The sequence below is a fragment of the Acinonyx jubatus genome, chromosome D2 (genome assembly GCF_027475565.1).
Source record: "Acinonyx jubatus isolate Ajub_Pintada_27869175 chromosome D2, VMU_Ajub_asm_v1.0, whole genome shotgun sequence".
NCBI classification, from domain to species: Eukaryota; Metazoa; Chordata; class Mammalia; order Carnivora; family Felidae; genus Acinonyx; species Acinonyx jubatus.
The window spans coordinates 7,470,263-7,491,350 of NC_069393.1; the positions used below are offsets into that span (position 1 = coordinate 7,470,263).

Here is a 21,088-nt window from a genome sequence, read left to right on the forward strand (position 1 = left end):
CTTTGTTTTCTGGCTTTTGATGTATAAAATGAAATTCGTGGGCGTGTCGGTGGCTCAGTTGGTTAAGCATCTGAGTTCAGCTCAGGTCATGAGCTCATGGTTCATGGATTCGAGTCCCGCATCAGGGAAGCACAAGGCTTGCTTTGGGTGAACATGAGCCCTGCTTTGGGTGAGCCTCTGCTTCTCTCTCTCTCTCTCTCTCTCTCTGCCCCTTGCTTACTTTCTCTCTCTCTCTCTCTCTCTCAAAAAAAAAAAAAAAATTCTGTTGCTGTTTTTAGAATCTCCCTCTACTGTGGCCTTTAACTGACCTTGTCTTCCAACCTGCTCCTAGGTGAGCCAGTTGAGAAAAATATATACAATGGAGACATTGTACCGGGGCAGAAATCTCTTCTAGCTCTTAAACTTTGGCAGAATCATGGGAACCCCAGGAGAAGTGCCTTTTTTTGAAACGAGTTTATTTTTTTTTAAAGTTTATTTATTTATTTGGGGAGGGTTGCGGGGGGTGGGGGGAGAATCCCGAGGACACTCTGTGCCATCAGCGCAGAGCCTGGCATGGGGCTCAGACCCACAAACTGAGGTCATGACCTGAGCCCAAACCAAGAGTTGGATGCTCAACTGACTAAGCCACCCAGGCGCCCCTCTGAAAAGAGTTTCTTAAAGTAAGAAAAGTTTAATGATGGATGGGGACAAATGGTCCTTCAGAACATTGTGATCTTGAACTGCTGCTATTTTGTAAATGGAATTAAAAATCTTGTCTTTAGAGGTTGCTCTGGAAGAGTGTTAGTGAATGTATTCTAGGCCCTCAAAACCTTGATGTAATATATTTGCAGCTTATCCTTGTTACCCATCGTTTACTGATGATCTGGCTATCTTTTGTGAGAAGAGGAACAGTGAGGGGAAAGACAAGAAAACCACTCAGATGTTTAGCAATAGAATTTAAAGGGAGTGATTTTAAAAGGCTAATTGTCTCATGTGTATTGATACATAAACTTACTGTTTATGGGATTTAATCATTCTTGAAATTATTTGTGTCTAGAATAAGTAATACACTTCAAAGTGGGTGCAGCAAGTTGGACATTTATAACTTGCACGATGGGTACACAGTGGACTTTTGTACTGGACTTAATTATTAATGTTTGTCATCTGGATGGCTAAAAGTAGTCCAGAGAAATCGGGAATGTTTGTATAACATTTAACTTAAGAGAGAAATATTTCCCAAGGAAAATCCGTGATGATGCTTTTTGTCAGTCACTGCTGTTGCCTTTCACAGTTTTTTTTTTAAACTTGATAAAGTACTGAATTATCAGGAGTGAATAATTTTCTTCAAGTATTTTGACAGAGTCCAATTCTTTCTTGTAAATAGTGTTAGCCAAGAGTTTGGACATTTATTTATTTATTATTATTTTTTTAAATATATTTTTTAATGTTTATTTTTGAGAGGGAGGGAGGGAGGGAGACAGAGTGTGAGCAGGGAAGGAGCCTTAGAGAGAGGGAGACACAGAATCGGAAGCAGGCTCCAGGCTCCGAGCTGTCAGCACAGAGCCCGATGCGGGGCTCGAACTCACGAATCGCGAGATCATGACCTGAGCCGAAGTCGGACGTCCAACCGACTGAGCCTCCCAGGTGCTTTTGTACTTTTTAATGTTTTATGTCGCATACTGACCTGAAGCAGAGTAGGCCGCACATCCTGTTCACAGTCGGTCAAGAGCACATCACCCGAGAGAATTAGAAGCAGTGAGATACGCGGGCCCTGCTGTCAGGGACCCTCCGATGTAGGGGAGGGAAAGCTGGCCACCTAACTGTGTTAAGCGGGTATTATCGATGACGAGAGAACCGTGCAGCTTTTGAGGTCGGGTGGAGTTTGGGACGTTCTACTTCGCACCAGTCAGGATGGGCTTCCTGACATCCTCGATGAGCAGATAGGGTGAGGGAGAGACCGGTGAGGGGGCACTGCCAGCCAGGGAACAGAGGCGGGGAGGCGTGAGGCGTGACCAGCTGGCGCCCAGCAGCCAGGGCTTCTGAGTATTTCCATCAGTGCGCGAGCTGGCGGGAGGGGAGCACGGGCCAGCAGGAGTGCTTGGACGTTTGCTGCCGTCAGCTTAGAAGAAAAAATTTTTTTTTAATATTTACTTTGTTTTTGAAAGAGAGAGGGTGAGCAGGGGACGGGTAGAGGGGGAGGGGGACAGAGGATCTGAGGATCCCTGCTGTTGGCACAGAGCCCGATGCAGGGCTCGAACTCACACACTGTGGGATCATGACCTGAGCTGAAGTTGGACGCTTGACCGACTGAGCCACCCGGGCAGCCCAGGCTGGTGTCAGTTTTGAAGCTGCGTGCTGTAAGCACAGAATGTATTTGGAGACTTGTATTTACTCTTAACAACCGTTTGGGGTTTTAGTCTTCTCTTGCATTGTATATCAGAGCATTTCAATATAAAAATATATTTTTTAAGTTTATTTATTTTGAGAGAGAGAGAGGTGCTCCTTAATATAAAAATAATTTAAAATACTCAGCAGGTAGTTTAACTGGTGCTCCAGGAAGATGTAGCATGTTCACTCCGTGACCTTTTACGACCTCCACCCCCTTGCACTGCTATAGACATCTGGGGCCTGGGGAAGAGGCTTTACAAATAGGAAGGTGGGGCAATTAAGGAGTTAAAGACTAAACCACAATGTCATTTGAAGGAATTTGGATTTCATCTTGGAGTATTTAATTGATTGTAGAACAAACATTTACCGAATGTCTAATTTGTGGTAGGTGTTGACAGTACAAATATGGCTCCTGCTTTGGGCGGGCCCCTACCTTGAGCGAGTGAGTCAGACCATGATAGGTGGATTAATCCAGCTACAACATGGAACATGGGTGGTAAGAGTGGGTCAGGGCCAGAGAAGAGCTTCAGTGAGAGAACTTTCAGTTGGAGGCCCAGGAAGCAAGTTAGTGGCATGGTCTGTATTCAGGATAATCGTTAGAATGATTGCTGTCCAATATGGCAGCCAGTCACCACACACGGCTGTTGAACACTTGAAACATGGCTAGTGGGAACTGAGATGTGTTGTAAAGTGTAAAACACACACCAGGTGTCAAAGACTTAGTGGGGCCAAAAAAAAAAAAAGAAAAGAAAAAGTAAAATATTAATACTTTTGCAAAAGTGATTGCATGTTGAAAGAATACTTTGGACATATTAGATTATATAAAGTATACAGTTAAAGTTAACTTCACCTTTTTATTTTCACCTTAAAAAAAATTTTTTTTAACGTTCATTTTTGAGAGACAGAACGTGAGAAGGGGAGACACAGAATTGGAAGCAGGCTCCAGGCTCTGAGCTGTCAGCACAGAGCCCCACGCAGGGCTTGAACCCACCAACCGTGAAATCATGACCTGAGCCGAAGTTGGATGCTTAACCGACTGAGCCACCCAGGTGCCCCATCAAATATCTCATTTTAAACGTAAAGGACACCGAGGGACACAAACAGCTTAGATGCACTGTCCAAAGTCTCGTGGCTGCTCCTCATTCCTTCGGGTGTAATTCGTGCAAGCATCGCCCAGTGCCCGTTGCGTGTCAGGCAGAGTGTAGGACAGTTACCCAGACTTCTTGTCCAGGGCTCTCCTTTTATATTCTTTTAGTTAGGTAACTTAGAGGCATCGGCCTGCCTGTCATCTGTATGAGGAGCTCGAAGAGTGAGCGAATCACTTGATAGCAACCTGTGTCTTCTCCCTGAACATGCGAGAATTTGATCAGTTGCAAAATATGAAGAAAATAGTTTGTCCTCCAAAGATGAAGCTCTTGTGAATTTTAGGTTTGCAGCTTTCTTTTTTCATGTTTATTTTTGAGAGAGAGAGAGAGAGAGAGAGGTAGGGAACAGAGAGAGGGGAGACAGAGGATCTGAAGCAGGCTCTGGGCTAACAGCAGAGAGCCCAAAGCGGGGCTGAAACTCACGAACCGTGAGATCATGACCTGAGCCATTCAGACGCTTAACTGACTGCGCCACCCAGGTACCCCTTTTCACCTTTAAAAAAAAAAATGTGGCTGTAAGACAACTTAAAATCATATGTGTGGCTTGCGTTACATTTTTCAGACAGTGCTGCCCGGAGCTATGTGATAGTCTCGAGACCAGGAAGAATGGGTGGGTCCTCGGGGAGGCAGATGTAGCAGTGATAGCACACAGATGAGGCTCCTTTAAACCATAGGGGCCTTGAGCAGGATTCACCGTTGGGTCATTTGCATGCATTCCATGTCACTTGCTCCTTTTCCTGTAACCTGTTTCAGATGGTCTGTGTTGCCCCAACTTCTCGCTGCTCAGATGTATTTATGCTGTCGCCTGGTGACTAGTCAGTCGCTCACCGTGGGTATAAGGCGTATTCAAATGCAGCATCGGCTGGGACCGGTGTGGAACCAAGGCGCGCACCTTCTGTGTCCTGTGTAGAGTCTGGCCCGTGCCTGGTCACTGAGGATTGGGGAATTAAGTCTTTCAGAGATGACTCAAGAGGTTTTACTCTTGAGATGTGAATAGAGATGTGGTTGTCTTAATAGAGGTTGCAGGTGATGGTGATGAGTCCTTGACTTCACACCTGTAGCGTAGCTGGAGTTGTGTGGCTGGGCCTTGGGGGAGGGGTCGGGGCTGATACCACATGTTTGGGAGCCCTGTCCATAGAATGGTGTGTGCGAGTCCCTCCGTTGTTAGAGGATTAGAGCCTCAAGAACTGGACCCGCCCTGGGCACCTGGGTGGCTCAGTTGGTTAACCACCTGACTCTTGATTTCAGCTCAGGTCATGATCTCAACAGTGGTGAGATGGAGCCCTGTTTCAGGCTCTGCACAGACAGCACAGAGCCTGCTTGGGATTCTCTCTCTCCCTTTGCCCCTCCCCTGCTTGCGCGCGCGCTCGCTCTCTCTCTCAAAAATAAATATTTGTTAAAAGCTTAGGAAATGGGGTGCCTGGGTGGATCAGTAGGTTAAGCGTTTGACTTCGGCTCATGTCATAATCTTGCAGTTTGTGGGTTTCGAGCCCCACGTCGGGCTCTGTGCTGACGGCTCGGAGCCTGGACCCTGTTTCAGATTCTGTGTCTCCCTCTCTCTCTCTGCTCCTCCCCTGCTTGTGCTCTGTTTCTCTCTTAAAAATAAATAAATTACAACAAAACAAAACAAAAATACATTGTTTAAAAAAAAAAAAAAACAACTGGACCCTCCCTGATTTCGGTTGCATGCTTAGATGTCGGCACTGTGATCGTAAAATCTGAGGCTCTAAGCAAAATTTTGGAAAGCCTGTTTCATGGTTCTGCTTCTTCAGGGTTTTCCACCTTTTCTGCCCTTCTTTTTTTTTTTCCCCCTACCTTCAAAAGAGGGTAAAATGTGAGAAGCAAGTTTGTGGGAAAGGAGGTCAACAAAAGTTCTGAGCCGCAGATGTGATGTGTCTCCATTGGCATTGGTCCAGGAATCTCTGGTTTATTCCTTACTCCCTGTGTGTGGACACCCCATGTGTGTAAGTTATAAAGGGACAACCTGGACCTCTGAGAGGTCTCTCCCTGTGTACATACCCATATACACACACATATGCGTCTCCATATGTATATGCACCTACCTACCTACATACATACATATGTCTGTGTCCAAATGCACTTGAAGTTACCAGATAAAATTCCTCAGTTTAGAACTTTCTTGATGAATTTCTGCTAAGATGTGTTACATAGGCCACACTTAGGTTGCATGTATGCCCCACACGTCTCTCGCCATACTGTTGCACCCCCAGTGACCCATGCAGATCGAAGGATGGTTTTGTTGGTGATTATCTGGAAACTTGCACTTCCTATTGGCTTCCCTTGCTTACAGCGGTAGGAGACCGCCACCCAAGGGCTAAAGGCACAAAACCGTCACTCCTAAAAAATCGGCCTTTCCTTCTCCCAGTGCAGCTGTTCCTTTCCTGGCTGCCATCACTGGACTCTTGTTTTCTTTTAAGTACTCCCTGGAAGGCAGGACTTATCAGGGCCTTCATGAAGGGAAAAACCAACAGCTGCAAAAGTCACTGTGAATGCTTGACGGGGAGGAAGAAGTGGAGACAAAAACTGACTGGAGGTGAAGCTTTCCGGCCCCATCACACACTGTCTCTGAGGTCACCAGCTGGAATGCTGGCTTGCTAAGATCAGGTTCTCAGAAGCTTTAATTGTTTCACATGGTGGCTAACGTTGTCGAGCACTTAGTAGGGGGCAGGTCCTGTTGTGAGCAGGGTTAGCTCATTTTCTCCTCCTGTGACCACGTGAGGTCTGTATTGTTATTGTCTCCACTTTAATGGAGGCACAGGGAGATTAAATCACGCGGCTCGTCATTTTGAGCCGGCACTCAGAGCCTGCGTGCTCACAGCTTTCCCAGGCCGCTTTAAAACAAAAGGTATGATGGGGCGCCTGGGTGGCGCAGTCGGTTGAGTGTCCCACTTCAGCCAGGTCATGATCTCGCGGTCCGTGAGTTCGAGCCCCGCGTCAGGCTCTGGGCTGATGGCTCGGAGCCTGGAGCCTGTTTCCGATTCTGTGTCTCCCTCTCTCTCTGCCCCTCCCCCGTTCATGCTCTGTCTCTCTCTGTCCCAAAAATATATAAACGTTGAAAAAAACAATTTAAAACAAAAGGTATGTTGTAGGGGCCATCTGTGAGCTAAGATGCCACATCTTTCTAGTGGTCTGGAAGTGGAGTATTAAAAATGTTATTGTCGGGGTGTCTTTGTATGTTAATTTGTGGGTGCCATTTTTACGCACAGCCCCATTATCTTGTGGAATTAAAACCCTCGTGTTATGTTTCTTCAAGTATGAAGAAAATTACATAGGTATCATCTATATGATATATATAATATATATAGATATATCATATTTATCTATCCATAGTAAAACCTTAGATTGCAAGTAACTTGTTCTGCGAGCGTTCCACAAGACGAGCAAACATTTCTAATAAATTTTAACTTGATAAATGAGTGACGTCTTGCAGTGCGAGTGGTACGTGATGCCCGGTGTCCCATGATCCCAACGGAGCCGATGGTTCTTGAAATCCGCTCCGATGGACGAGTGCTTCGGTTTACAAGCATGTTTCTGGAACGAATTATGCCCGCAGCCGAGGTTTCACCGTATATATCATATGCATCTAGTACCCAGGAGAGACTTGCCTCTTCCAGCTGCCCCCTCCTGCAATCTGTAGTGATACCAAGTTCTTAGTACTAGAGGGTTAACCACCAAGAGCTCTGATAAGCAGATGTGTGTGGGCCTGTTTCTTCTCTATGGAAAGAGTGTCAGATTGGACCCTGCTATTGTTACGGTTCATTATTTGAGGACTAAAATAAGAAGGGAAATAAAGGGCAAGTTTATAATTGACTCGGTTCACATGTGAAAGGCATGAGAGTCCAGCCACACCTGCATTGTCCAGTGACCTTGATTCTTGTGTCTCCTTGTCGTCCTTATAAAATACTAGAGAAACCGCAGGAAGCATGAGTTAAAATCTAGCTGTTGTATGAAGTGAAGACTGGATGTTTCCACAAGTTACCGCATGACTCACCTTCTGTAGCCACTTGTGCTTTTTCTTTTTCCTGTGAGTGTTTACAATGTTCTGTGGGGATCAGAACGTGAATTTGGGAGGCAGCATGTCTGTGTCTTGCTGGGAAAAAAGCAAGGGGGCTGGCACACTGTTTATAAACATTCACAGCTCTTCCCTTTCGTAAACAACAAACAAAATATTTTTGAACCACACTCCATGATTTCCCTGCCAAAAACGTTTGGAGGCAGCAATGCTTTGTTTACTCACTGCCCCTGCTGTAGTACGGCTCACCACTCTCCAGGACAGCTGCTTGAAAGATTACTGGTGGCCAAACGCTTTCTCTCAGCATTAGTCACCTTGAACTTCCCTGGTGGAGATGGGACCGTCTATTTAGGCCTCAAAACCCAGTGTATGTCCTATACACAGGACATCTCAGTGTGGACTGGCCACGTTTCACGTGCCCACTAGCCACATGAGATGGGTCGTATGGGATAGTGCAGCTCTACGCAGAGATTATCTCACTCTCCAGCCTGGTTTCCTTTGCTTCCCCCGCTTCTCCCACTGCCCAGATGTGATTGCCTCAGGAGTCTGGTCTTCCCTCATCTGCACACACTTTCTCCCCTTTGACCATCTCATCTGCTGACGGTCCCCGGCACACAGCATCGAGGATGCTACCTCAGTGGGCCGGAGTGCTCCGTTGTTACCTCCAGTTCGGCTTGTCCAAAGTCAAAAGCTGGCTTCTCTCCTTTCGTCTGTTTTCCTGGCCTCTAATGTTGCCTCTGATTTTATAAAGCAGTAAGAGAACAATCAGGCCACGTAAGCAGACTGAATACTCAGAACCCGAGGGCTGAGGGCATCGTGGAAATTGAATGGCATTTACAAGAAAGCCCAACATACTGAATGATGTGCATAATTCTTACGGGCAGCAAGGTGACGAGGTATATATAGCTATTCACGAACATTAAGGTGGTGATTGCTTTTATTCATGGGCAGAGCAAGCATGTTGGGAGCAAATGGGCAAGCAGGGGAGGGAGTGGCTCACGACCCTCTTTTTGGAACCTCCTTGCTGCCGGTGGAGTGGGGAGGGGAGTCGTGGTTGATGCCCTGCTTCCGTCAGTCCATGTGCTGGGAGCTGGTCTCGCCATTTTTGGTCACTCTTTCCAGTTTTAGTGCTTAGGGACTAGTGTTTTGCTTTTCATCAGGCACTTCCGGGATGAAAGAAAATTAAATTAAGAGCCGATCTGGGGTTCATGATAAGGTGAAATTAAGTGCTGGCTTCACCTGCTGCACCCACGCAGGAGGCCGGGGCTGACTTGCTCACGGACCCTGACCTCTGAGAGCCCGGAATAACCTTGTCACCGGAGCTGTAGCCCCCAAATGCTGAATAGTGACAGGAGAGCTCGGGGTTGATGTGGCCTTTTTATTACTCTGTATTTTAAAAGTAGGTATTTCTCTGAGTTATCTTTCAGTCAAAACTATTCAAGGGTGCTATCGTCATTTTGAGCCTGATTTGTAAAATTTGAAGTGAAATTTTAGTTTCTCTACAAGCTCTTCTAGTAGAGAACATCTAAATCATACCATTTTTTAAAAAAGTTTATTTTTGAGAAAGTGTGCATGCACATGGGGAAGGGGGGGGAAGAAGAGAGAGAGAGAGAGAGAGAGAGAGAGAGAGAGAGAGAGAGAATCCCAAGCAGGCTCCACACTTCCAGTGCAGAGCCCGATGCGGGGCTTGAACCCATGAACCGCAAGATCATGACCTGAGCCAAAACCAAGAGTTAGATGCCCAACCGCGTAAGCCACCCAGGTGCCCCTATAGCAGTGTAATAGTGAGCTCTAGGGATATTTGAATACTGTTTACAGTGGCATTGCCACCCCCTCCTCATGTAACTATTTTATAAAACATTCGGCCATCTCAGCTGCGGGAAGGAAACTCTCACATGGTGGAAAAGACAAGGGCTTTGCGACCAGAAATATCTGGGTTCAATTCCTGCTTCCAGTGTTGGAAAAGTGACTTTCATCTCTCTGAGTCCCTTTCCTTTTGCATCAAGTAAAATCTGCCTCAGAAGATAAAATTCTTATTTTTTTTTTTTAAATTTTTTTTTTCAACGTTTATTTATTTTTGGGACAGAGAGAGACAGAGCATGAACGGGGGAGGGGCAGAGAGAGAGGGAGACACAGAATCGGAAACAGGCTCCAGGCTCCGAGCCATCAGCCCAGAGCCTGACGCGGGGCTCGAACTCACGGACCGCGAGATCGTGACCTGGCTGAAGTTGGACGCTTAACCGACTGCGCCACCCAGGCGCCCAGAAGATAAAATTCTTAACTTGCTCAATAAACGTTAATATCCTCTCTGCTCTTCCTGGGGGCTGGAGGGGGCAGAAGGAATCCACAGGGTGTACAATAGCTGTACTTTGGAAATGGTGTAATTGTGTGTGTGTGTGTGTGTGTGTGTGTGTGTGTGTGTGTGTGTTTAAGCAGATTGCTTTTCTGACATCACGAGCCAGGAGTGTTTGGAGTGAAATGCTCTGTTACTTGATTTCAGGTGGGGGCAGTATGAGGCTGATGGGCTCCTGGGGACTTGAGGGGAGAGAACATCAGGGGGCAGGCTGCTGTGTAGACAGGGGCAGGAAGAGCGTAAGGCCCCTCAGACACTTGAAGGCGTGCTCTGTTTCTTTCCGTGGTAGTCTGCCAGGGTGGCCGCCATAAAGGACCACAGGCTGAGGGGCCTAAACAAGTGTCCCACGATTCTGGAGACTGGAAGGCCAAGATCAAGGTGTTGGGCCGTCTGGCTTCCTCAGCAGTATCTCTGCTCCGCTTGTAGAGGGCTGACTTCTCACGGCCTCTTCACACGGTCTTTCCTCTGTGTGTGTGTCTGCGGCCTAATTTTCTCTTCTTATAAGGACACCAGTCAGATTGGATTAGGGCCACCCTAATGGCCTCATTTTACCTTAATTACCTCATCATAGATTTTGTGTCCAAATACGGTCACAATGCTGGTAGTTAGGGCTTCAATGTATACATTTTTGTGGAGGACACAGTTTAGTCCATAACACTTCCCATCTTAGCGACCAAGTCTTTTTTTTTTTTTTTTTTTTTTTAACTCTTCTGTGTTCTGGATTCATCCTTTCCTCCTTCCCCTCTGTCACCTTTATCTTACTAAGGCTCCCTCGGTGGGAAAGGTGGGGAGCCGACCTCAGTTTCAGCCGGGGCTTGCTCATTGGCCATCCTACAGTGTCCTCGGTATTGAGGATGGCAGGCGGCAGGGGGTGGCCAGGAGCTCTGGTCGGGGCACGTCGCTTGGCTCTGTGAGGCTGGGAATGCTGGGGCCTCGGGAGGACAGGTCACGGGCATTGCTGTGGTTTGAGTGTGTCAAGATACAGGGCCTCCGTTCTCTCGCCGCAGTGGACCCTCGTTGGCTGAAAGCCGTAGACATGATGCTTTTCACTTGGATAGAGCTGATGACAGCAGACGAGTTGACGCTCAGCCTGGAGGACCATGGATCGCCTGTATCGTGTGTGGACGTGTACCTTCACCTCTCAGATGGCAGTGCTAGGTGTGCTGTGGCGTGAGTTCTTCTCTTTCCAGAGGGCGCAGTGCATTTGCACGGCCACTGGCCATGAGAAAACTTCTCAACTTGCACTGGCGAAAGATGGGTGGGGGGGACTTCCACGTTAAAGCTTTAATTTCCCTGCAGGAGGGACTGTTGTAGGAACAACTTATGAATTGCCAGCCGGTTACTGTTGCTTTCCAGTAGCACCTGAACTAGCACCTGGGCCGAGAGAAGAATGTACTGACTTAGCTTCATTCACTGGGCTTGGCTTTTACGGGGTGTATTTGTAGGAGAGCGTACCCTTTCGCTTACCGTTTTGCTTCAGGCACAATCCTAGGCTTAAGATACACTGCTTTTGGGGCGCCTGGGTGGCGCAGTTGGTTAAGTGTCCGACTTCAGCCAGGTCACGATCTCGCGGTCCTTGAGTTCGAGCCCCGGTCCTTGAGTTCGAGCCCCGTGTCAGGCTCTGGGCTGATGGCTTGGAGCCTGGAGCCCGTTTCCGTTTCTGTGTCTCCCTCTCTCTCTGCCCCTCCCCCGTGCATGCTCTGTCTCTCTCTGTCCCCAAAATAAATAAAAAACGTTGAAAAAAAAATTTAAAAAAGATACACTGCTTTTTTGGCTTCTGTCCTTCCTTCTCTTCCCCTCCTCTCCCTCCTTCCCCACCTTTTTTTTTTTTTTTTTTTTTAAACGTTGCTAACATGATTACCTACCTGTGATGAATCATCCGGTTTTATAGTCTAGCAAAGTCAGGATAAAAAATGTAAATGTTTTTGTCTACACAGAGATGCAAAGTGTGAGGACTGCAGTGAGTAATGACTCACGCTTCAAGTACCGTGTGTGGATGTAGATTTATTCCTAATACCGGATGCACCAGGACATTTCCCCCTTCGGCCCACAGAGATGTCAAGAAGCAGAAAATGGGGTTCACACATTTTTTGCGTACAGGGGTGAAACCAGCCGGGTCTCACCACATTCTTCGATTTGAGATGTTGACAGAATTGATGTCCCTCTGGGTCCGGCTGGCCATCTTCGGTTTGTCTTCTCATATTCCTCTTACCACCATGGGGCTTGGACGTGTTTCTGAAATGAGCCTTAATAAAAATTTGAGATCTCCATTCAGCTCTCTGTGGTTTTCATCTCAGAGATTCTTCTCGGGGCGCCTGGGTGGCTCCGTAGGTTGAGTGACCGACTTCGGCTCAGGTCACGATCTCACGGTTCATGAGCTCCAGCCCCACGTCGGCTCTGTGCTGACAGCTTGGAGCCTGGAGCCTGCTTCGGATTCTGCCTGCCCCCGCCCCCCCCTCTCTCTCTCTCTCTCTCTGCCCCTCCCCTACTCACACTCTCTCTCTCTCTCAAAAATAAACATTAAAGAACAATTACAAAAAAGGAAATTCTTCGCATTATTTAGAATAGAGAAAACACGCGGGACCACTTTAAAGAGACAGTATTCCCTGCCCTTATTCCTCTGTGAATCCTGCTTTAAGTCACTGGTATGTGCCATCCATTTGGCATCTGCTGACACCAGGGAGAACTGTGTCCAGTGACACCTTCACATCTAGAAGTGCAATGATGGCCACATTTGCTATTTCTGTCTTTCAGAGAATGCTGGAAATTGATGTAACTAGATGTGATGCTCCCTGAATTTACTCCTCCCAATCCCAGTTCGCTTGGGACTAGTTACCTACAGAGACGTGCCTGGGATACATACCTGGCATACGTACATTCAGGGGTTGGCGGCCTTTGGGGTTTGGTCAAGATGTGGACGGTTAGCGAGGTCCTCCTGGCCACCACCACACTCTTTGTGACCACAACTCGTAATAAGTCTCGATGGCTGGTCGGGAGAGATGGGAAGCAAGCTCTCTCCTTTCCTTCTCGTACTTTCCTTGCAAGAGTGGATCCTGTTGAACACACGTGCAAACATATATGACGCGTCTGCTAGGTGCTGGGCAATAGGACATAAATGCTTTTCGTGACCTGTCATCGCAAATACCTGTGCCGTATGAGACCAAACAGAAACAAGAACAAAACCAGGGGTGTGGATGTTGTCCCTGACTTTTCTCAGCTAGTATCATTCCGTGATTTTGGGACCTGTTACTTCGTCAAAGAATAAAACTGGGAACTCACAAATGAGTCTGCGTTGGTTTTATGTTGCAGAAAATACTGAAGGGGTGAAGTCACTTTTCTACCCATCAGGTTAATTCTTTCTAGCTTTGTTCCTGTGGTAGGTGGTATTTTCCCCGTAGTACTTGATGTGTTTAGATGAAGCTGTCGTGTGAAGGACACGTTACGTGCGAAAGAGGTGGCAGGTGAGTATTCTGAGACACAGCATTGTATTGGATTTCAGTTAAGTGTTTGTATTATTTATGAAGCCAAAATAACCCTTTCTTGACTGAGTTTTTACTCTAATGGGAAAAACGCTTTAGCTCGTTAATAGCAGCCAAACCTGTATGGTTGCACGAAACTGAATCCCTCATTCTCGGGTTAAACTCGTAGAGAGTCACCATCTACTTTCTCGACCTTTTCACTGCTGAGTGCTCCCTTTGAAGTATTTCAGACCTCAGGAGGCATCTGCTCAGTCCGTCCTTTTCTTCTGCCTTCATATTAGCGTGTTCCTGATATGGAGTGGCTTTATTCCATCACTGATCTCAGACTAGTGTTTCTTAGGTGTAAATGAAGAAAGCTAACATTTTGGTAGGCATGTCTCAGAATAAGCAGAATCCTTTCTTCCTATCCGTCAGATTTTTATGTGCATTTCCAAAGAAGATAGTGGTTGTTAGAATAACCATCTCTTTTCTCTTGGATGCTTTTATTGTTGGAAATCATTTTTTGTTCAGTCCAGTTTACATTTGTCACTAAAAGGTAGTGAATCACTAAGAAGTAACCTAAAGCCAGGTGATTTTTAACAGCTGAGCTCCTGAGCATGAATTAAAACTACAATGTATCATGTCAGGTTTATGTATGACCTCACATTTTATCACCAAAATCTCTCAAAGGACACAACAAAATCCACACTAGCTTTGGCAAATGAATATTACATATTAGTTTCAGAAATAGGGGAAGATAAATAGGCTACAGTCTAGAAAAATAATTCAAATGCCTTTAGTATTCCCAGTGTATCCCATGTGATAGTGAAATGCATAATACAAACGTAAAACTGAAGTTGGTAAGACTATATAGTGAATTAAAAACATTTTTTTTAACTTTACTTATTTTTGAGAGAGAGAGAGCATGAATGAAGGAGGAGCAGAGAGAGGGGGAGACACAGAATCCAAAGCGGACTCCAGGCTCTGAGCTGTCAGCACAGAGCCCGATGTGGGGCTTGAACCCACGAGCTGTGAGATCATGACCTGAGCTGAAGTCGGATGCTGAACCGACTGATCCACTAAGGTGCCCCTATAATGAATTTTTAATTAATCCCTGGCACTTCAGAAGATTGCTCTTTTTTAAAAAAAATAACTTATTTTGAGAGATTGAGAGAGGAAGAAAAGAAAGAGAATGCTGTCCGTGCTGTCAGCACAGAGCACAACTTGGGGCTCAATCTCACGAACTGTGACATCATGACCTGAGCCGAAATCAAGAGTCAGGTGCTTAACCCACTGAGCCACCCAGGTGCCCCCAGAAGATTACTCTTAATCAGGTGGTTTGCAGAGATAAGTTTATAAGGTTGGTGTGCTAAATAGGAAAATCACATGCCCCGCCAGTATCCTGCCCTAATCTGTGGAACCTGTGAATGTTCCAGTACAGGCCACAGGGATTTAGCAGGTGTGACTCAATTAGGGATCTCACGATGGGAAGATTATCCTGGATTATTTGGGGGTTCTGAGAAACCCTGGGAACATTATTACATTATTACAGGGTTCTGAGAAGGGGGAGGCAGGAAGCGGGGGAGATGCTACGCCACTGGCTTTGAAGCTGGAGGAAGGACGCCACCCAACAGATGGGTGCTCAGAATTTTAAGAAAGAATACAGCCTGGCCAACCCAGTTTAGACTTCCAACCTCCAGAACCTCGTGATAAATTTTAAACTTTAAAGACAGCAAAGGGCACAGGGTGTGGCAAGCGTATCTGAAATAAAATTTATAAATCTAATCAGTTTGCCTTTGCAAAGGGAAGCCTTGGCTTCAACTACGAGACTTGGATTACGTAAGCCAGAGTTGGGCGCTGCATATTTCTAGAATTTGGTCTTCAAATGGAATCCTATAAATACTCCCAAGTATGTACCGCATACTTCCTCCGCGGCTGCCTCCGTGGGACCGTGCAGCGCTCTTCCAACAAAGCTGATCCAGACGTTACAGGACGGCCACCCTCTGCATGTCGGAAAAGCGTAACATTTTACTGGGCCCTTGTCTGAAATCACTCTGTAGCCAAAAAGTGCCACACAAAATAAAAAAGGGTTATTTTTCATAATTTTAGCTGACCGCAGGTACCACTGACATCTCCTTCTCACTAAAGGGAAACAAATGCCCCCGAGGCACGCCGTAGTGCCTCCCCCTTAGCCTGGTATCTGGAGATCAAGGACTAACAGTGTTCCATCTGCAAGGGGGATTTGCTTTGCTTCTGCGAGGCTTTGGGAAGCATTAACCAGCCACCGCCAAACAGTGCTCGTGGCTGCGGAGAGGTTCCAGGCAAAGGAGATCAACCAGAGAACGAGTTGGCATACAATAGGCTTGTTATGAACTACTCATTGCGTGGCTCAACTTGGCTCAGGCAAGAGGAATCAGCAAGTGATAAGGCTATCAGCTGGTGATACGGGAAGGTAGACTTATGGTTGACCTTGAACTCTGGACATTGCACGCGGGAGGGACAGCATGAGCCCCGAGAAAACTGGGTTTCCCTTGAATTGTTCTACTGGTTTCCCTTTTTTCACGCAGAAGTCTGCGCCTTCAAATAAATTATTGTGACAAGTTGGACTTCTACACTGTCACAGGAAGATGGTAAAGGTCACGGCCCCCTGCGATCCTGAAAATTGTTTTGTGTTTTCATTGACCTTCACAGTGTTGGATTTATGGGAAGGGGGAATAAAAACTGGATTTGACAATCTCTTCCTTCAACAGAAGGGACATGCCTTTGAGTTTATGACATTAAACAATGCCCTATTTCAAATACTTTCCACGGGAGAAAGAGTGCCCTTCGCTGTTTGACTACCAGTCTGGGAAATCTCTCCTTGGACTTGTTTTGTTAGGGATTAAGTCACGTGCAACTCTCTTCTCCCTCTTTTGCCATTGTACTCAAGATAATCCTGCTTCCTCCCTATGTGATTTTTTTTTTTTTTTTTGTAAACCAGAAATTAACACTTCTAGTTCACGGTTCCTATGAGAGTAGTTTCTTTACAGCACCTTGTGGAAGATAACAAGATTTAAAACTTAAAGTCTTGGGACTACATAGTTCTCAGTTCTCATTTCCCTGAGCAGCTTTGCTTCTTGGCAAACGGAATATACATTGGTGTTTTATTTTTCTAACCGTGGTAATGGTATTTGGGAGTAGTATTGACTCTTAGGCTGGTTACTGTATCATCGGGAACCTGCTTCAGAAAAGAAAATATGGAGATCCTTAACTATAAAATTAAGTAACTATAAAATTACTTGGACTAGAGATGCACATTCCAGAAGAGTACTGAGTGAGCTCTCTGTCAAGTTTGGAACATGTCTTCTGTGACCTAGACGCTAGAGGGCAACAGCTCGTGCCCCCTTTCAATCTGTGGGGGTGTGTTCCAGAAAGCCTTTCTCCTAACAAATATCTAATTAGGAGTCCTCCACCCCCAAGGAGCTGGAATGGAGGCCTGTCCCACCATCGGCTGTGGGAGGAGAGCCCCAAGTGAAAGCTGTCCAGTCATACTTGTGATTTTAGTCTATTTTTGTCTAGCCTGTTTGTTCAAAACCTTACTAAAATTGGGATAGACTAATGGCCCTCTCTTAAAATTGGATTGATTTTAGCTTGAATATATGTTTTCTTTTCTTTCTCAACTTCTGGATGGCTCTTATTCCAAATGGTATGATTCAAGTATTCCAGTGCAGTCAAGGATCCAAACTATGTCCCTTAGGTAGAAAAATAAATAGAGAGTGGAATTCTTTAGAGCTGCCAGACTGACCTTTTCCATCAGCGCTAAACCCTGAAAAAGAGTACAGAGATTTAAAGCCTTGAGTTAAAAGGGGAAGAGATTGAGCTATTTGCGTTAAGGAATCCAGAACTCTATCTTGTTGGGTTCTTCATTCTTACGTATGAATTCATTTTCCTTCTGCTCAGGCGGCACGCTTATTAGCATTGAACACAAGACCCCTTGGGACCCCAGGAAACCACACCCACAAGATCCCAGGTCCCCAGAAGCAGGGTCCCTCTGCCCCATTTCTGAACCAAGCTCTCAGGCCTTGGCAGTGGCAGGAGCTGTCCCCAGGGCTGGGAGCCGCAGGGTCTTTGGCTCATCATCTCCATGACAGCCTGCTTCACGGCAAGCTTCTCCTGCAGAACTCGCTGGGGTTTCTCCATTTGGTTGGTGAGGAAGCCTGTCTTCCTCTCGAAAAAGCCCTTGGCTTCCTCGGCTGTCTGCTCCCCATCGATGAGCACGTGTTCTGCATCATGTAGCTTCCTGGGGACACATGTAGAGCTTGTCGGTGGGGCGAGTCGTTCTTCCCTCTCTTGCTTGTGTTGGGCGCGTTCAGGCAGTCCTGGGCTTCCACATGGTTGGTCTGTACCACCTTGAGCTGGGTGGCGGGCACGGGCAAGGTCTCCACTTCCTGGTCCACTGGGTTCTTGAACATTTCTAGCTGTGGTGGGTTTCTCTTGGTGATGATCACTGACTGTGAATTTTTAATAAGGAAGTGAACCCCAGATGACGGAACTGATTTTCTTTTATGGGGTGACTGTTGAGATCTCTTCTGTTACTTAAATCAGGTTAAATAAGAAAGAATTTTGTTTTGGTAAGTCTGGCCTCTGGGTCTGTGGTATATTCACGATTTCTACTTAAAACCTGTTTCTCTTTCTCAGGGATCCTGGTGACACCACCCTCTACTCTAAGAGATTGAAAAGATGAGACAAAAGGAAAGTATCTTTCATAATACAATCAAAGCAACTTTCATTTTTGTCGGCAGGTAGGATATGGGTTTTAGGTAAAATACAAGTAGATGATGGGCATTAAGGAGGTCACTTGTTAGGATGAGCACTGAGTGTTATATATAAGTGATGAATCACTAAATTCTCCTGAAACCGTTATTACACTATATGTTAACTAACTTGGATTTTTTTTAATGTTTATCTTAGTTTTGAGAGAGACAGAGAGAGAAAGAGAGGGAGAGAGAGAGATTGACAGAGCGTGAGTGACAGAGGGGCAGAGGGAGAGGGAGACGCGGAATCCAAAGCAGGCTCCAGGCTCTGAGCCATCAGCACAGAGCCCGATGTGGGGTTCGAACTCACGAACTGCAAGATCATGACCTGAGCCAAAGTTGGACACTTAACTGATGGAGCCACCCAGGTGCCCCTAACTTGGATTTAATTAAAAAAAAAAAAAGAAAAAATATATAATTCGTATATGTATATATGTAAATTGATATATATAAATTTATATATATAAGATTTACATATATATAATTTACATATATAATTTATATGTAAATTATACATATATAAATTATATATATATATATATATATATATATATATATATATATGACTCCATCTTATTCCTTCTGGGAATTTATTTTTTTTAACCAAGTATGTACTCCATGTACATCTGTTAGCAGTGATGTTAGTGATCATCACTTGGGCTGGAGACCTGGAGAAACGCAGCCTTACATTCTGTGGTATCTTGGCTAGCAAATGCCCCCAGGCCCATTGGCATTGGTGTTGCTCTGGTTTTGTTGATGCACATTTGTATTTTAGAAAAATAGATTGGGTCATGAATTTCCAAGTGAATTTCCTTTTCCATTTTCTTTCTTAAGATGCACGCATTAAAATTTTTGTACTTCAGATAAAAATCAAGATCAGCTCTGATGGTCTCTTTGGCTCCCTCTTCATTTCCCATAGGAATGGTAAAAATTTAATTATTCATGCATGAAAATGGCATTTGAGACCTTGAAAATGGAGACTATTTGGAAGGGAAAGTCACTTGTGGCATAAGAGCTCTGAACACAGAAGAGGGGTGAGTGGTGTAACCTTGACCATAGGAGAAGTCCAGGAGACCCGGAACGGACCCTGCTCACTAGTCAGCAGGGCCCGAGATAGCCTCTCCCTCCTGCACATCGCCGCCCTTGAGTCGCATGCCCTGTGCCGCACGACACGTGATGCAGAAGGGATCCGACGGCTGCCAGGGTTCCTTGCCTGCATGGACTCTGAGTCCCATTACCCATCTGATAAATGAGAAAATAGTGTGGGTGTTAAGGAACAAAGAACTCAGAATATGCAATACCAATATAAAGACCGTATTTAGGTTAACTCAGCCCAGCTGGTCCACAGACATTGGCGTTCTCTCCACATTCCAGGACCACAGATGGCCAGTCAGCCTCAATGGCTTCCTCTCCAGCCCTGTGCCATCGGTTACGGGATGAGTCCAAGGACAGGGGCATAATGTGTAAGGACAAATGATAAGTTAATACTCCTACTCTGTTTCACATCCCCTGTGGTGGATCAATAGGATCTTTTGTTCTGATAAACATTGTGTTTTGAAACATATTTAGGTATTTATTGGGGGGAGCAGTGAAAGAAAGAAGAGGTGAGTATTTAGTGCCACTCACTATTCTGAGTATTTATTTAATTCTTCCCAAAATACTATAAAGTAAGTGCTCTTATTTTTTCTGTTTTACAAATATGGAAACTGAGGCAGAGAGGATTTTTTTTTTTTTTTTGTAACTTTCCCCAGGTGAAGCAGCCAATTAGAAGCAGAGCTGGCCTCAGAGCCCAGCCCCTAAGCTCAAGTGCAATCCGCTTCTGCCCTGTCTCAGCCTCAGTTCCTGGGGTTAGGGTAGCTGCACATCCATACTTTCCTCCCCGGGCCTCCCACCTGCCCTCGCTACCAGCTTAGGTGAGAAATGGGGTAGTTTCCATTTCTCTTGGGTCCCCATTGGGATCAAGCGTGGAGCTTTTTCAAGGAATGCTTTCTGAAAAAAACCAGGGGCAGGGAGAGGATATGAAATGAGGAAAAGGGAAACGGAAAAGCAGAGAAGGAAATAGATGAGGTTGAGGAGAATGAATTTCTTTCCCTCATCCTGACATTCTGCACTGCGCGTCTCCTGCACACGCCTGGGCTTTCAAGGAGTTTCCCCGGTCGATCTAGCATGTAAGTAGGCAGTTGCTGGGTGAACAGAAGAAAGGCATTGTGTACCTGGAATTCTTGGGGTTTTTGAGTCAGCCACTGATTCTTCTCTTTTTGTGTGTGGGGGCTCTTTGGTGTCCCTCTGAAGTTATCCCGGCCCCTGAGGACAGAAGATAGTTCCCCACGTGGCCCTGCCCCACCTCTTCCCTCCCTGCCGCACTGACCTCTTGGTCACCCCTTCTATCCCATCCATCCAGACCCCATAGTGTCCCCTTCCCCCAGAACCCATTCTCTGTCCTGCCTGGTCTGTCCAAAGGGGACTGTCCCCATGGCTTATGTCTGCCAGCGCCCCTCCTAAGCCGACAGAAGGCTCTCCTGGGGGCTGCTAACTCATTGCTGCATGACGGTGCTTCCTTTCAGGGTCCAGAAGCTTCTCTTTTGGTGTCTGGCCGATTGCCTAATGGCCTGTTGTCTGCGGTTCAGCTCTCTCCCTTTCGGCTCACTGGCGTGACTTCCGGGTCCGTGGCTCAGTGAATAAGCAAGTTCAGACGCTTGGCTCTGGCCACTTTGTTCTTGTAGACTCATCCCCTTATTGCCTCCAGGAAAATTAGCTGCCACATTCGACTTAAGACAAACCAGTAGGGCCTCCCAAACAACACTCTGTTTCTTTAGGGTCGATGCAACAATATGTGGTCCCAACATTAGCAAGGGAAGCTGTCTCATTTCTATTTTTTTCTTCTTTTGGCTCATCAATTACATATTTATTGAGCACTTACTAGGCTCTGTAGAGGTTGA

At 46.0% G+C, this 21,088-nt stretch overlaps 1 protein-coding gene and 1 pseudogene across 7 annotated transcripts in view; one reads left to right on the top strand and one right to left on the bottom strand.

Moving 5' to 3' along the window:
• RYR2 (ryanodine receptor 2) overlaps positions 1 to 21,088 on the top strand; it is a 749,501-nt gene that overhangs the window by 23,215 nt on the left and 705,198 nt on the right. The gene's annotated exons all lie outside the window — the stretch shown is intronic.
• On the bottom strand, positions 17,279 to 19,607 carry LOC106989715 (prefoldin subunit 5-like; annotated as a pseudogene).